The sequence below is a fragment of the Gorilla gorilla genome, chromosome 11 (assembly GCF_029281585.2).
Source record: "Gorilla gorilla gorilla isolate KB3781 chromosome 11, NHGRI_mGorGor1-v2.1_pri, whole genome shotgun sequence".
NCBI lineage: Eukaryota > Metazoa > Chordata > Mammalia > Primates > Hominidae > Gorilla > Gorilla gorilla.
The window spans coordinates 74789842-74806179 of NC_073235.2; the positions used below are offsets into that span (position 1 = coordinate 74789842).

At 43.0% G+C, this 16338-nt stretch overlaps 1 long non-coding RNA gene across 2 annotated transcripts in view; it reads left to right on the forward strand.

Moving 5' to 3' along the window:
* LOC129531905 (uncharacterized) overlaps positions 1-16338 on the forward strand; it is a 70108-nt gene that overhangs the window by 37790 nt on the left and 15980 nt on the right. Inside the window, exons 3-4 of one of the 2 annotated variants that reach the window (XR_010129615.1) lie at positions 8039-8185; positions 13534-13583. This is a non-coding gene — a long non-coding RNA (uncharacterized lncRNA). The remainder of the gene's footprint in view (positions 1-8038; positions 8186-13533; positions 13584-16338) is intronic. The other variant, XR_008677354.2, reaches the window with a different exon arrangement.

Here is a 16338-nt window from a genome sequence, read left to right on the forward strand (position 1 = left end):
AAGGATGTGTTCCAGGCCTTTCTCCTTGGCTTGAAGATGACCATCTTTCCCTGTCTTTTCATATCATCTTTCTTCTGCATGCCATCGGTGTCCAGATTTCCTCTTCTTATAAGGACACCAGTCATATTGGATTTGGGCTCACTCTTGAAGACCCTATCTTCAAAAAGGTCACATTTTGAGGTACTAAGATTTAAGACCCCAATGTATGAATCTTTGGGGGACATAATTCTGCCTGTAATAGTGCCTAAGCAAGGCTTTTGGTGAAACTCACTTTCAGAGTAAATTTTGTTCTTACAGTGTTGCCTGTTTTTTCCTTTTTTGAGTAATCATTGTAAATTTTCTGCCTTTCTCATATTATCTCCTACTTTTAAACTATTTAAAAAAATCTAAATAAGTATCTTGGTCAAAGTTCTATAGATGCTGAGCTGGGTGCGGTTTTGGCATCTGTAGTCCCAGTTACTTGGGAGGCTGAGGTGGGAGGATCTCTTGAGCCCAGGAGTCCAAGAACAGCCTGGGCAACATAGTGAGAGCTTATCTCTTAAAAAGAAAACAAACGTTCTATGGATGCTGAATAGAATGGATTCAATGGTATCTTCCCCAAAGGAAAAAATCCATGAAATGGATTTTTTTTTTTTTTTTTTACCATTCAAATGGTAACCTAATACCTAAATTTAGGAGCAGTGTCATTTTAATACATTTAAACTTTTTTTGTTGGATCCAGCTTTATTATGTTATTATTGATAACAACCATAAGTAATCACTTTTTCAATGGATTTCTTAACTAATTCAGTTAAAAAATGCTATGTCACTCCAGTCACTAAATGTTGGTGGCCTGCATGATTCATTACCTGTGTTTGTGAGCAGGGACTGGTCAGGTCTGGCGAGTACTAGGGGAATTCACCCGGGGTTTGACTGGTCCACAGATTAGCCACTCAGGCTGTGTGTGTTAGGTAAGAGTTTTTGAGTGGCAAATATCAGAAATCAACTCCAGTTAGCTTAAGCAGAAAAAGGACTATATTGGGAGGATACTGGGAAATCTCACTGAATCCCAGGAATCACTAAAGTCCCAGGCCCCCAGGAGGCTGAGGACCAGGGTAGGAGTTTTGGGCATTTATCGGGTCTCTTCGATTTGTCCCTCCAGCTCCACTCTCTTTCTTTCTCTCCTGCTCGGTGCTCCTATGGACTGTATTGATGGGCGTTATGAACTGTAGCAATAGGCTCCTATGCGCTTTGACTTCTGGTTGTGTTTGGGCAGTGATGTATTTTGTCAGGAGATCAGAGGAAGAAAGGGGAGTGAGGCCAACAGTTCATCTCCTACCTTGGCTCCTACCTTGGGTAATGCCTTGGGCTAGTCAAGTCCCTTGGCCAGTAGTCACAGGTTGTCTGCAGATGGCCTTCTGGGCATGACTTTCTCCTTCCAAGCTCTAGTAACCACTCCTGTGTTTTATCCCTTTGGCCCTAGATGTGGTAACAGCTCTGCTTTTCCCACCCCCAGGGTACTGTACTATCCCTTGCGGTTTCTCTACACCTTGACTAGTTCTATGCTGGGCTATGTTGGAGCTTGAAGCAAAAGGAAGTATCAGTGATATGGTTTGGATCAGTGTCCCCACCCAAATCTCATGTTCAATTGTAATCCCAAGTGTTGGAGGTGGGGCCTGGTGGGAGGTGATTTGGTCATGGGGGCGGAGTTCTCATGAATGGGTTAGCACCGTCCCCTCAGTGCCGTTCTCATGACAGTGAGTGGGTGAGTTATGAGATCTGGTTGTTTAAAAGTGTATGGCACCTCCCCTCTCTTTTCCTCTTGCTCTCGTCCTGTGAAGTGCGTCGCTCTCCCTTCACCTTCCGCCATGACTGAAAGTTCCCTGAGGCCTCCCCAGAGGTTGAACAGAGGCCAGCCTCATGCTTCCTGTACAGCCCACAGAACTGTGAGCCAATTAAACCTCTTTTCTTTATAAATTATCATCTCAAGTATTTCTTTATAGCAATGTGAGAATAGACAAGTACAATCAGTAATACTAATCCTTTGTTTAAAATGTTAATATTTTGTTCATCATAGATTTTTTTACAGTAATTTTGACTTTAAAAAATTATTACATTGAAATATTATTTATCTTGATGACTAAAATTTTTGGTGTCCCCTTAAAATTTTTTACCTTGAGGCAATTGCACACTCACTTTACTGTAGTCCCAGACTGGCACTGCACTTTTGTAAATCATCCCTTTATAAAACCCTCCTGTCCTGTGAGCTAGGATCACACCACTGCACTCCAGGCTTGGCAACAAAGCGAGACCTCATCTCTAAAAAAACTAAACAAAAACGCTCCTCTCTGAGCAAGCAATTTGTTTACTGATAGGACTCTGATAGATATAAATGTCTTCTCTCAAAAGCATAGATTGTAAATCATTGGCCCTTAGGCAATATTTTATCAAGAGACATAATTTATTTGGGCTATACAGTTTTGAAATTTAGTTGATCACTTTTAAAAGTCAGAGACCTTCATATAAAAATCTAGATTTCTGGTTTCTCTTGAAAAAAGAAAAAATCAGACAACATGGCAACACAGATTCCTTTCCTTCATGGCAACAATTGGCAGGAGCTGAGTAGCAGCTTCTTTGGCCTGAGCATGTCTCTCCAAATGGACATAGTCCCCATCACTCCCTATTACCTCCCCACAACACTGAGACTTACTGTTAGTCAACATTTTTTTTTTTTTAATCGCAGTGGTGCTGTTTTTTATTATTATTATTATTAGGCCTGGCCTGCTTGCCTAGCTGACTCCTATAGGCTGCTGAGTTTGAGACACTTGCTCTAGTTCTTTGCTGTTATTAAGACTCCACTCCCAACCTCTGCAACTTCCAGCTCAAGTTCTACCTTCCCAGGATGATGAATCAGATTGGCTCAACTTGAGGCAGATATCCATTTCAGCACCAAGCAACAAACCCAGGGGCCAGGATCTTGTGTGAGCACCTGCTAGGGGCCCACCCTTGATAGTGGAGAGTGGGGATTCCAGAAGAGAGGAACTGTATCTGTAGGACATAGGAGAGGGACCTACCACACTGCAGTGCTGGCTCTTGAACCAAAGTGTAAAAGTGTATTTAATCTTGAATTGTTCAGAGTAAATACAAGATAATGTCCCATTCAGCAGATTCTGCAGATTAAATGCTTCCAAGTGCAAAAATGGTAAAAATGAATGCAATTTAAAATGTATTCTTTCTGTAAGCAACATCTGTAAGAAGGGAGTAGGGATGTATTCACAAGCCACAGTCTGGTCCTCGAAAAGTCCATGTAAGACAGATCTATTTTGGTCTAGTTTGAGGCTGATGGTCTAATATGGCTCTTGCACATCTGCCATACCCAGGCTAAAGATGGTCAATGTGTGGACCCATGAATCTATCTCTTGCCTGGCTCATTGCGGACATTGCTAATATGCTGCAGAACTCCTTACTACTAAGCTTCAGGATCCTTCTCAACACAGTTTTCCAGGCCACCAGTACTGAGCAGGTGGCACATGAAATGAAACCCATTTGCCACCCCTGCCTGAGAGGCTTCTGGGGTGACTTATCATGGAGCTTCCTTGAGCTACTGGAGCCAGCATTTTATTGCATATGTGAAAATTGGGATGGAGACTGTTCTGCTGAGCAGATTAGAAGCAGCTCCCCCTCAAGTCCTCAAGATAACTACCCCACTGTGATCTTGTTACAAACCCAAGGAGCCTACTCTAAATCCTTTCCCCTGAGAGGCCTCAATCGGACACAGGATGACTTCTTGTTTAGTTCTAAGGCAGGGAATTGATCTCTTGGGCCAGAGTTGGGAAGGCATGCGAACAACCACAGGCCTCTGGAGTCAGATGGCCCCTAAGGGGACTTTTCAGAGGGTCCAGAAAGCAGTTATTCCTGAGTCCTGAGCAGGGGCCAGCCAAGGAAACACCATCGGCAAAGGCTGTTTTCTTCATTCCCAGTTCCCCAGGCCTCCATCCGTGGCAGCGCAGTGGCTGACTGACCTGGCAGGCTTCCAGACACCAATATTGCAAAACTGGTTATAAAGCCAAGCCTGATCTCTTTATGCCTTCCCTCCTCTCGACTCCCTGCTTCCTGATAGTTTAGTAAATAATCAAATTTAGATGGATTTTGTTTGAATGAGGAACCTCAGAATTAAACGTTTGCTCCCCCTTAGGGCTTTCATGTGGGAAGATGTCCTATTATTTAGGGGTCGCCTCTTGACTTCATCAATTCCCTCTCATGTCAGCTGCTCCATACCCTCTGCTTTGAGAAAGAGCCTGGAACAGACATGAGGAGACCTGAGCTGCCTCTACCAGGCTGGGTGCCCTGTGCAAGCCCCTGGCCTCTCCAGCACTCAGGCATCTCATCTTTAAAATGGAGGGGTGCAGATTGCTGGTGACTAAGTTCCCTTTCAGCTCTCAAAGTTATCATTCTAAGCTCTGACCCTCTCCATCACTTAAATGTAAGGATAAACAATACTGAGACTTCCTGTGTGCTTGGAAGGGCACTAGGAGTTTTACATACATTCTTTCACTTAGTTCTTGCAGAAAAAAAATGAACCAGTTACTTCACGTTATACCCATGTATCAGGTAGTATTCGGTACAGCTGCTTACACAGAATGCCCTGAACAATAGTGGCTTAGATAAGATAGAAGGGTTTTTTTTCTCCCCAACTGGAGGCTTTTTATTTAAAAAGAAAAAAAAAATAGAGTTTTTCTCCTATGTGAAAAACAAAACGTCTGGAGGTGGGCCCGGCCACTGTTGTTTCGGTGGCTCCACAGTGTCATCAAGACATCTACCTTTCTCCATCACCATTCTTGGCTTGTAACTTCAAGGTTACTTCTTGGTCCAAGATAGCAGCAGTAGCTGCAGTCATCATATCTCTGTTTCAGGTAGCAGAAAGCAGGAAGGGATGGTAAAAGGGCCATCTTCTTTTGCTTGTAGAAATCCCACTACTTCTGCTTACATTTCATTGGTCAGAACTCACATGTTACGTATTCATATCTAGCTGCAAAGAGAGGCTGGGAAATGCAGTCTTATTGTTTCCCAGTCACAATGTAACACAGGTAAATATTTGAGTTCTGTCATAAGACAAAAAATGAGAGTAGATATTAGAGTAGATACCACCAGTTTCTTCACATTACCTTTGACCAATGAGGAAGCAGGGTACACAGAGGTTAAAAAACTAGCCCTTTACTTTTATTTATTTTTTATTTCAACAGCTTTTGGGGAACAGGTGGTTTTGGGTAACATGGCTAAGTTCTTTAGTGGTGATTTCTGAGATTTTGGTGCACCCATCACCCAAGCAGTGTACACTGTACCCAATATGTAGTCTTTTATCACTCACTCCCCTCCCCCCACCCTCAGTCCCTGAAGTCCATTGTATCATTCTTTTGCCTTTGCATCCTCATAGCTTAGCTCCCACGTAGAAATGAGAACATATGATGTTTGGTTTTCCATTCCTCAGTTACTTCACTTAGAATAATGGTCTTCAGCTCCATCCAGGTTGCAGCAAATGCCATTATTTGGTTCTGTTTTATGGCTGAGTAGTATTCCATGGTGTATGTATACCACATTTTCTTTATCCACTCACTGACAACCAGCCTTTTAGAGATATGCTTGGTGGCTGAGGCAGGTGTGGCCCCGGGCAGCCTGCATCCAGAGCCTGTGCTCTTACATGTTGTGCCATTTGTCCTCCCTGGCGTTCCCTTGCTGCTGCTTTTCCCTTCTTATCAGAAGCTTCATGCAGTCTCCTTGGCTCTAAATTTAGTTCTCCCTCTCTATCAGGAAAGCCTTACTGAGGCTTCATGTTCAACCACCTCCAAAAGGCAGGAAAATTGGGCAGGACTACGAGCCCACAGTGTGACTGCCCTTCAGCCAGGGTCCTCCTGTCACCTGCGGAAGGTACAGTACACCTGTGGAGTCTCCTCTGGCCCCCAGGCTCAGTCCTCATTCCAGATATCCTCGGTCCCTCCCCAGTTCCTCATTCCTTAGTTCCCTCCATGATGTTCCCAGAAACTGCAGAGTGCTCTCAATTCTGGTCCTGGCCACATCCTGGAATAAATTGTTGCCTCTCTTCTTGAGGTGTTCTTATTTGAGAAGATGAAGGGATAATTTTTCTGACTAAAATTTTAGGTGGCAGGGTTTCCCCCGCTTTTTTTAAGTTGAGAATGCTTCTCAAATTAAGCCCTTAAAATTACATTACAAAGGACTCCTAGTCAGGTTGGTTTGTCATTAACGCTGCTGCCAGGAGCTGTCTCTTCCTATCCAGTGTGGTCTAAGAGCTAGACACGCAGAATGTGTTAGGGGACTGGCAGCATCTGCATTACCTGGGAGTTACTAGGAATGCAGGATCTCAGCACCCCACACCGGGCTCCCTCCCTCCCACCTCCTCCTGGACCTACTGAACCAGAATCTGCAGTTTAACAGGGTCCCCAGGTGATTTTTATATACATCACAGGCTTGCAAAATACCCAGAAAATCTAGGCGGTTGGATTTCTAGTGAGTCATTATGAACTAAAAAAATTCACCTAAGAGTATGCATATTAAATTCATTGTTTGTTTTAGAAGAAACTGAATTGAGAAAAAGAGAGCAAATAAATATTAGGTACTGAAATTTAAAAATTGCTGTTTATGGTACAGTCTTGGTCCTCATGATCTATCCAGTGTATTATGCAAATGTCAGCAGTTCATTGACTGATTGATATATTAGGATGCAGAACCAGAAGAGAGTAGATAGAAATTCTCATGCTTACATTTCACCTTAAGATTCCCTTGTAAAATTACCCAAATCAGTGCACTTAAGTCTCCAAATGGCTTTTGCAAACCAGATAAGCTTGGCATTTGGGGTTCACGTAATTGGCCAGTTTTGCTAGGAGACTGCCAAAAGCACCGTTGTCTAAACAACTATTTTAGTTTAAGGATACAATCTAGATTTAAAAGCCAACATGTGACTCACTTTAAGATTGTTAAAAGCTCAGAGGAGAGAGCTGTTGTACTCACGATCTTGTTATTTTTGTATCCTATCATGGATTTCAGACACCTGAAAGAACAACAGAGCTATTTATTTCTATGAGCCCAGGCTTAAATTGTGGAGAGCCTCAAATAATTTCGTTTGACACTTTAAAAATACTTCCCCTCCCCAGATCCTTCATGAACTGAGAGGCTCATACAGAGGTTTTATACTTAGGCAGGCAGCAGGATGTAGTGGTTAAAAGCATGGGCTGTAGAATCTGACCATCTGGGTTTAAACCCAACTTTTATCAACTCTGCAAGGTGGGGAAAATAACCTACCGTCTCTAGGGCTGTCGTGATAATTGAGTGAATAAAGATTCACCCAGGTGGTGGCTGCCCTGTCGTAAGCACTGTGTAAGCATTTGCTGTTGCTACATCTTCCTACAATACCTAAACGTCTGGCTCCCTCTTTTTATTTTGTACATGAGGACATGGAGAAGGAGAGGTTCAAGGTCTGTCTGCTGCCTGGCCTGGCGGGGATCCTTCCTTGCCAGCACCCCCTGTTCTCCCAGGGCAGCTCTGTGCTGAGTCAGCACCCACCCAGCAGCTGTGTGGGAATTCTTTCCCTCCCACTCCATTTCACACAAATGTCCTTGGGTCCCCAGGTAGGGCCAGTGACAAGAACAGAATCTGAGGTTGATTCAGGTCCCGTTTGAACATTGACATCCCTCCTCCCCCTCTGCTTACCTGGAGCTATTTTCACCTTTTCACCCTGGGTGGGTGGTGTATGGTCTGGGATGTTGCTGGAAACCCAGCTGGTCTGTGACGTCTGAGAGACAAGGACGGCTACCTCAGCTGTCATTAACAGCAGAACACTTCTAATTGACTACATTCAAAGCTACTCCTTCCCCAGGGTTTTGATAATTCCTCCCACCAATTATAGCACTTTACTCAGATTAACTAATTAATCCTCACCATATACCCCAGAGACAAAATTAAAGATAATTCTTTCATAACTGTAAAGCACATTTTATCTAAGGATTACTAACACTGATGCATTTGTCTCCCATGACAACATCACAAGTTTCAGAGATGACAAGGAAAATCTTCATTACCATTTCAAGAACTGGGAACAAAGAAAAATCCCGTTCCAGGACACAGAGGAGGAGATGCGGGTAGCTGAACAGAAACTTTTGAAGATTACCATGGGAATACACCTGTGAACTTCCAGGTGGGGCTATGTCCGCATCGGGTCAGTTTTCTTTATGTTGTTTACAATTTCCAGGGCTCATGTCCATGATAAGGAACAAGAGCTGGTTCACAGGCTACTGAAACATATGCTTGACTTCCTAAAGAACCTTCTGTTTTCTACTTGCCCACTCGTCTCCATCACGCTGTTGCCCTGTTGTCTCTATTTGCCAAAGTTCTGTTTGTGATCTAGATGAAATGAAGCTGATAGCCAAAAGCTACGGGAAGGAGAGAACCTGAAAAAGACATTATAAACTGAGAATCCTTAAAGAGGAGAGTGGGAGAGGCAGGGTGGAGAATGGGAGAGAGGAAGGGAAAGAAGTCAGTCTGTCAAAGTTCTGGAATCCTCATTTGGGGTAAACGAAGGGAAAAGAGGGGTCTGCACTCTGTGGCCCAATATTAGGTTTGCTATGATTTCTTTGTAATTCCCTTGGCAGCAGATTAATTTTACTTGACTTGGCAGCATAGGCAACTGCTACTGAGCTGCAGCCAAGGCTGGGAACTATATCATTGTGCATTATACCATGGGTGCTTCATAAAGGGGGATCTCAAAAACACTCAGGGAGGCACAAATGGTCATTTTGGATACACTTCTCTCATTTGGCCAAGCAGTTGCATTTGTTCTAAGATTATTAGTGCAAACAACATGGCTGGGTGCTGGTAGTGATTTGCTGGTTTCTCTTCATGGCTGACAGCTATGACTGGAGCTCAGCACCCTGGACCTTCAGGATCTGGTGCTGGTGAGTTTGCTGCAGCCGACAGGCAGCTTGACAGGAGCTTTCTCCAGGCCTCTTGGGAATAGGAGTGTTAGAAGGAAAAGCTCTTGATCAACTTCAAATTCAAGAAAGAGAAGTGAACAAATAAGTAAAAATAAACTTTACACTTTCTAGGGATTTAAAATGGGATCGTAGGTCCATGATCTCATTTGAGCCTCATCACAAGCAGATGAGGCTGCACAGTGAATGAACGCCGCTTATTTTGCCAGCCCAGTATCCCTTTCTTTTGGATACTGACTTTTCCCCCATTGTGTTCTGGTGGGGCTGCCAGTCACAGGACAGTCCCACCTCTCGGATCCCTTCCCTCCCTGACCCCCAAAGTTGGGCATATGGCTCCGGCTAGGCCACTGAATTCTTTTTGCTGGGGATTTGAATCTTAAGGAGAGATGCCCTGGGAGAGAAAGATGTTGAAGTTGTGTATAGAGAATGTTCAGCTCTTCCTTCCATTCTGTGAGTTATTTTAGTTTCCTTCCAGTAAAATTGCGTGAGTTCATGTGGGCTCCTGTCTACCAAAGAAACCCAAATTATAAACACCCCTTAGTTTCCAATTGCCAGGTGTTGAGCCCAGGTCCTCTTATCCCAAGTCAGTGACTCTTCATGATACTAGGTAAATGCAAAGTCACATGGGAAATTTAAGGAAGGAAAGAGAGAGAACTGAGAAGTTGAGCAATGCTAGCAGTGAAGCTTTTTTTTTTTTTTTTTTTTAAAGAAGCCAAGCAACTTTCCCAATGGCGTCATGTCAGGATTCATCCCTGGGAATGCAATTCATTTTTAATGGCAGTTGTGTGAGTTGGCATGTACCCAAGTTCGCCCACAGCTGACATGGTCAGGCCAAGCCTCTTTTTAGTTTTATTCTTGTTATGCTTTCGTAGGATGTGTGTTTGCTGGTAGGCTGATTCTTAAGTATATTTACCTACAAGTGTGTCTTTGTGTTTTCTCGACTCTGTTGATTTGGCAAACAATCAAAAGTAGCTGGTGCAGTTCAGATGGAGAGGGAGGGAGGTTGGTGGGTGTGGTTAGCAAAAATTTAGCAGCAGGTAAAATTTTGGCAGGCAGGAGAAATCTTTTCAGGTAGCATATATGCTAAAACATATGACTTTGCTTTTTACTGGTTCATATCAAATACAATTCCAGATTCTGTGCTTATGAATATACATGAATTCTATGTTAAAGGCACAAGGCTCTCTCTCCCTTTTGAGGCTGTTCTGGTACTTTCTGCAGTGGCATGAAATTAAGTGTGGAAGATCTCTTTTGTGAGAGGGTTCTCTTCTAGGTAAAACTAAGAGGTACCAAACTGCTGAACTATTAGCCTATTTAGATCATTTCCAGTCGAGGACTTACATCCTAAAGGAAGTCAGAGGTAATCTTAAGGCTTTTGGAGTTTCTCATACATGATGGTTGAATGATTGAGTGAATGAATAAATGGGATAAAGAGTGAGAGGAAGCCTAGAAGCCTAGAATGCTGGAACTAAAAGGGAACCTGGTGGTCACCCAATACAACCCTGCACTAGTTATTCATAGCTGCATAACAGGTCACTTCAAATTTCAGTAGCTCAAAACAGCAATAATCATTTACTATTTCTCTCATGGTTTCTCTGGGTCAGGAGTTCAGAGCAACTTGGCTGGATAGTCCTGTGTCGGGGACTCTTATATGCTTGCAGTCATATGTCAGCTGGGCTGTGGTCATCTGAAGGCTTGACTGGGGCTGGGAGCTCTGATTCCCAGGTGGTTCACTCATATAGCTGGCCAGTTGGCATGGGCTGTTGATGGGAAGTTTCAGCTCCTCTCCATGTGGGCCTCTTCATAGGGCCTCTTCATAGAGCTGCGAGTGTCCTTCAGTGTGGCAGACAGCTTTCCCTTGGGCAAGTGATGCAAGAGAACAAGCCAGAAGCTGCAATGTCTTTTATGACCCAGTGTTGGATGTCACATACCATCACTTAAGCAGCCTTCTATTGTTCAGGCAGCCCTGGTATGATGCGGGAGGGAACTACACAGGGTGAGAACACCAAGCCAGGATCACCAGGACTATCTTGGAGGCTGACTACCACAATCCCTTCTCTTTTTCTTCCAGTTTTATTGAGGTATAATTAACAAACAGAATTGTGTCTATTTAAGGTGTACAATGTGATGACTTGATAAGTGTATATATTTTGAAATGATTACTACAGTCAAGTTAGTTAGCACATCTATCATTCACATAGTTATTATTTTTGCGTGCGTGGTGAGAACATTTAAGAGCAACTCTCTTAGCAAATTTCAAGTATACAATACAATATTATTAATTATAGTCACAATGCTGTACATGAGATCCCCAGAACATATTCATCTTATAACTGATAGTTTGTACCTTTTGACCAACATGTCCCCATTCCCCCTACCTTCTATGAGTTCTCCATGAGTTTGACTCTTTTAGATTATAAATATAAATGAGATCATGCAATATTTGTCTTTCTCTGACTTATTTCACTTAGCATAATGCCTTCCATCTCATCCATGTTGTTACAAATGATAGGATTTCCTTCTTTTTTATGGCAGAATAATGTTTTCATGACATAAGTATATCATGGAACATAATATTTTAAGACAGATAAAAAGGATAAAGAGATAAAATAGATACATATATACTCACCACCCTGTTCAAGAAATAAAAGAGTATCAATTCTGTTGACCACCCCCCCCCCCCCCACTCCATATACCTGCCCTGATTGCATCTCCCTCTTTCTCCATCCCTTTATCCTTAGGAAACCATGTTCTGAATTTTGTGTTTAGGCTGCTATGCATTCTTTTATACTTCCACTACAAGTTTATGTATCTCTAAATATATGTGGTGTTGTTTGGCATATTTTGAAACTTTCTGTATGGCATCATCCTGTATGATTCTTTTGCAACCTACTGTTTTTATTCAGAACTATATCTGCGATATCCATCTATGCTAATCTATATAGCTCTAATGTATTTTTTATTTATATTTTTATGTTTCAAAGACAAGGTCTCACTCTGTAGCCCAGGCTGGAGTGCAGCAGTGCAATCATAGCTCACTGAAGCCTCAAACTCCTGAGCTCAAGCAATCCTCCTTCCTCAGCCTCCCAAGTAGCTGGGACTACAAGCTAATTCATTTATTTTAATGACTATACAAGTGGTCCCCAACTTACAGTGGTTTGACTTTGGATATTTTAATTCAGGATGGTATGAAGGCAAAATATACATTCATTATGCTCCTCGACTTACGATGAAGTTACATCTAGTCAAACCCATCACAAATTGAGAATATCGTAAGTTGAAAATGCACTCTTATATTTTCAACCCAGTAATGGGTTTATCAAGATGTAATCCCATCATAAGTTGAGAAGCATCTGCATAGTATTTCATTGTATGAACAAATAATTTGTTTATCCATTCTCCAGCTGATGGACATTCAGGTTGCATATAATTGTTGTTGCAATTACACACAATAATTACTATAAGTGTTCTTGTAAGCTCTCCTTGTACCCTGGTACAAGAGTTTTTCTAGGGTATAGGTCTAAATGTGGAATGGATGGATCATATGATATGCACAGCTTCAGTTTTACTCAGTCGTGTCAGTTTGTTTTCCAAAATGGTTGCACTCATTTATACAACTACCAGTAGTGATGGAATTCCATTGCTCTTGATTCTAGTAATGTTAAACTAAAAATTTCATGCAAAGCTGATGGATATGAAATGGTATCTATTTATGGTTTTAATTTGCTTTTCCCTATTAATGAGGCTCAGCATTTTTTTCCCTCACATTTGGCCATTTGGGTTTCTTCTTCTGAGCAATTTTTGTTTATATATTTTGCAAATTTTTCTATTACAAATTTTTTTCTTATTCTTTTGAAAGAATTATTCATAGATCCTGGATACTACTTTTTGTCAGTTATATATGTTACCAACATTTTTTCCTGTTTGATGCTTGTCCTTTTTACTTTTTTGTTGTCTTTGTTGAGTAGAATTTTAAAGTTAATGCAATTAAATATATCAGTCTTTTCCTTTAGGGGTTGCTTACTATGGCAGAGACTACTGGTGTCCAGTCAAATTCACCCCTTCTTTCTTTTATAGTAGAGTGAAGCGGACTGTGCCTGTGGAGTACGTCTGGAAGTAATGCGTGCAAAGTCTACCTCACTTGTATCAAAGGAAATCTGTTTCTAAATGTCCACTCTTTCTCCCTGAAGTGGCCTGAAATGGCAGCAACCAGAGAGCCTGGGAAACCTCACACTGAGGTGCTCAGAGCTGCCAGCCACCTGGATCTGCCACTACCTGCAACTGCTGGCCCGGAGGCCTTTGCTGAGCTGGGAGGGAGACGTGACTGCCTTTGTTTTTTCAGCTGATGAATTATGGGGTCTTTCAGTTATTGCAGCTTAGCCTACTGAGGTCACAAAGATATTTTCTGTTTTCTTCCAAGAATTTGAAGTTTTGCTTCTTACATTTGGGTCTTTAATCTGCCTGGAGTTGATTCTCATTATGGTCAAAAATTATACTTTTAAAAAATGGATTACCAACTGTTCCAGTACCCAATATTTTTCTTTTTTTCTCCCAGATGAATGAGGCCCAGAGAGGTTAAGACACTTTATCAAGATCACACAGCTGGTTAGTGAATTATAGTTTGTATGGAGAGCTGGCATTTATAATATTGTTCCCCAAAGCCTTACAAAGCAGGAATTATCATTAGTATTTGATTTTACATAGAAGAAAACCAGTGCCATACTGACAAGGTAAGCAAGTCATCTCCATGCCCTGGCTCCTCCTGTTGTGCCCTTTTATTGTGTGACCATGCCATGGAGAGATAATTAAACTTAATCAAATCTAGTAAGTATTTATTAAGCACCTCCCATATGCAAAGCTCTGTGATAAGTGCTGCAGGCACCCCAAGGTGAGTAAGGCACAGGGACACAGCCACTGATCCAGGGACTTTACAATCTGGTCAGAAGTAAGGCAGAGCCACTTAAGAGTTTGAGAGAGAAAAAGGAGCTGTGGGGTTTGGGATGTGTGTGTGAGGACACGTTCTGCTCAGGGGATGAGGAAAGGCCTTGTGATATTTGAGAGCCCATCAGGCAGTCTGGGGGAAGAGTTTCCTAGGGGCAAGGAACTGTTTGAACAAAAGCACACAGGCCGGGTTGGGCACAGTACTCCTGGCACTGTAATTACGCGTGTAATCCCAGTACTTTGGGAGGCCGAGGCGGGCGGATCACCTGCGGTCAGGAGTTCAAGATCAGCCTGGCCAACATGGTGAAACCCCGTCTCTACTAAAATACAAAAATTAGCTGGGTGTGGTGGCACCCGCCTGTAGTCCCAGCTACTTGGGAGGCTGAGGCAGGAGAATCACTTGAGCCCGGGAGGTGGAGGTTGCAGTGAACCAAGATCGCACCACTGCACTCCAGCCTGGGTGGCAAAACAAGACTCCATCTCAAAAAAAAGAAAAAAGAAAAAAAGAAAAGCACACAGGCTGGAAAGCCCAAGGCATGCTTAGGGTACAGGCAGGAGTTGAGTTTGATTGGAGCGAGGTTGGGTGAGGGGCTTGTGGGAGGTGAAGCTGGACTGGACCCAGTTGCATCTACCATCCAGCTGTTTCTATGAAAGAGCAGTAATGGCGACCAGGCATGTGGGCACCTCAGGTTACAGGGATTGCAGGTAAACAACTTGTGGGAGTCAGTAAAATCATTTTTGCTTTAATCACCTTTTAAAATGTTAGTACGAAGTCTATATCACTGTATTTGGGTAGGGTTTTTGAACTTTATAGAACCTTATATGAAAAGCAATTCAGGAAGTTGCAAAAGACATTATCATCTTAGGAGTCCTTTCCCAGAGCCACCGTCACCTCTTGTGGAGCTGGCATTATATGTGTCCATTCACAGACCTTTAGAGACATGGCTACATCTCAAGCTTAGCATCAGTTCCTTCTAGCAGAATTTCATAGCTCTCTGAATTTCTCCACCATCTTGTGCTTATAAACTTTATAACTTGACTGGTACTCTTCAGAAAAAACCTTATTCATTGTTAGGTCCCCAAAGACTGTGTCCCCTGCCAGGCATAGAGCAGGTGCTCACACACATTTGGGGAATGAGTAGCAGATGTTGGGAGGGACTAAGGAATGAATTCCTCAATGCTGCATGTGGCGACTGCTGTGGAGCAGCTGTGCACAGGACAGGCAAGACAGGATGCCCATGTGACTGCCCTCTGCTGACATGGCAGGAGGCCAGAAAGAATTCCTGAAACTCGTTTGTTTGTTTGTTTGTTTGTTTGTTTGTTTGAGATGGAGTCTCACTTTGTTGCCCAGGCTGGAGTGCAATAGTGTGATCTTGGCTCACTGTAACCTCTGCCTCATGGGTTCAAGCGATTCTCCTGCCTCAGCCTCCTGAATAACTGGGATTATAGGCGCTCACCACCATGCCCAGCTAATTTTTGTATTTTTAGTAGAGATGGGATTTCACCACGTTGGCCAGGCTGGTCTCGAACTCCTGACCTCAGGGGATTTGCCTGCCTTGGCCTCCCAAAGTGCTGGGATTACACGTGGAGCCACTGCGCCTGGCTGAGTTCCTGAAACTTGGCGTTAATTCAGATCCACACCCAGGTGCTGTCACAGAGACTTGGCCTATACAACATAGAGGTTTATTTCTCTTTCACGTTGAAGTCCAAGGCAGTCTGCGGCTTGGCTTGCTAGAGTTGTCAGAGACCTAGACTTCTTGTACTCTATGGTTCCACCATCCTGGGGGGTGTCGCCTTACCCACAAACTGCTCCATCACATCCACATTCTAGGCAAAAAGAAGGGGGAGAGGAGGAAGGGAAGGACATGATCCTTGTAGTAAGAGCACATCTTGGAGGTGCACATATCCCTTCTGCTCACACCCTGTTAGCCAGAACCTAGTTGTGTGGTTACGCCTCACTGCAAAGGAAGATGGGAGATGTGTAGTTTTGTTCTGGATGGCCAGTATCAAGTAAATGATCCAAGTTATGGATTATTCCACGGAAAGGGAGAATAGATATCCATGAACAACTTGCCATTCCCACCACAAGCTGATTTTATCTAATGTAGTTCAGATGCATGTACTCAAGTAGGCAGAGAGGCAGATAGTCTAGCCTGGTTGGATAGAAAGGATTTACTTGAACACATGTTTCAGTGTTGGCTAAAAGCCACAGCCTGCAATGCATCAAAAGTAGCATTGTCTTCAAATACAAAGATCAGTAACTGTTCTTATTAGTTTGGTTTGGTCATTATGAATCTTCCAGCACCTCCCAAGAGTAAAGGGAATGGTCAGTCGCATAGGCTGGTGCATCACGACCTTAAGAGCAACAGTGACGTGAAGGAGGAGAAATAGCATTTCAGAACTGTGTAAGTGTATCATT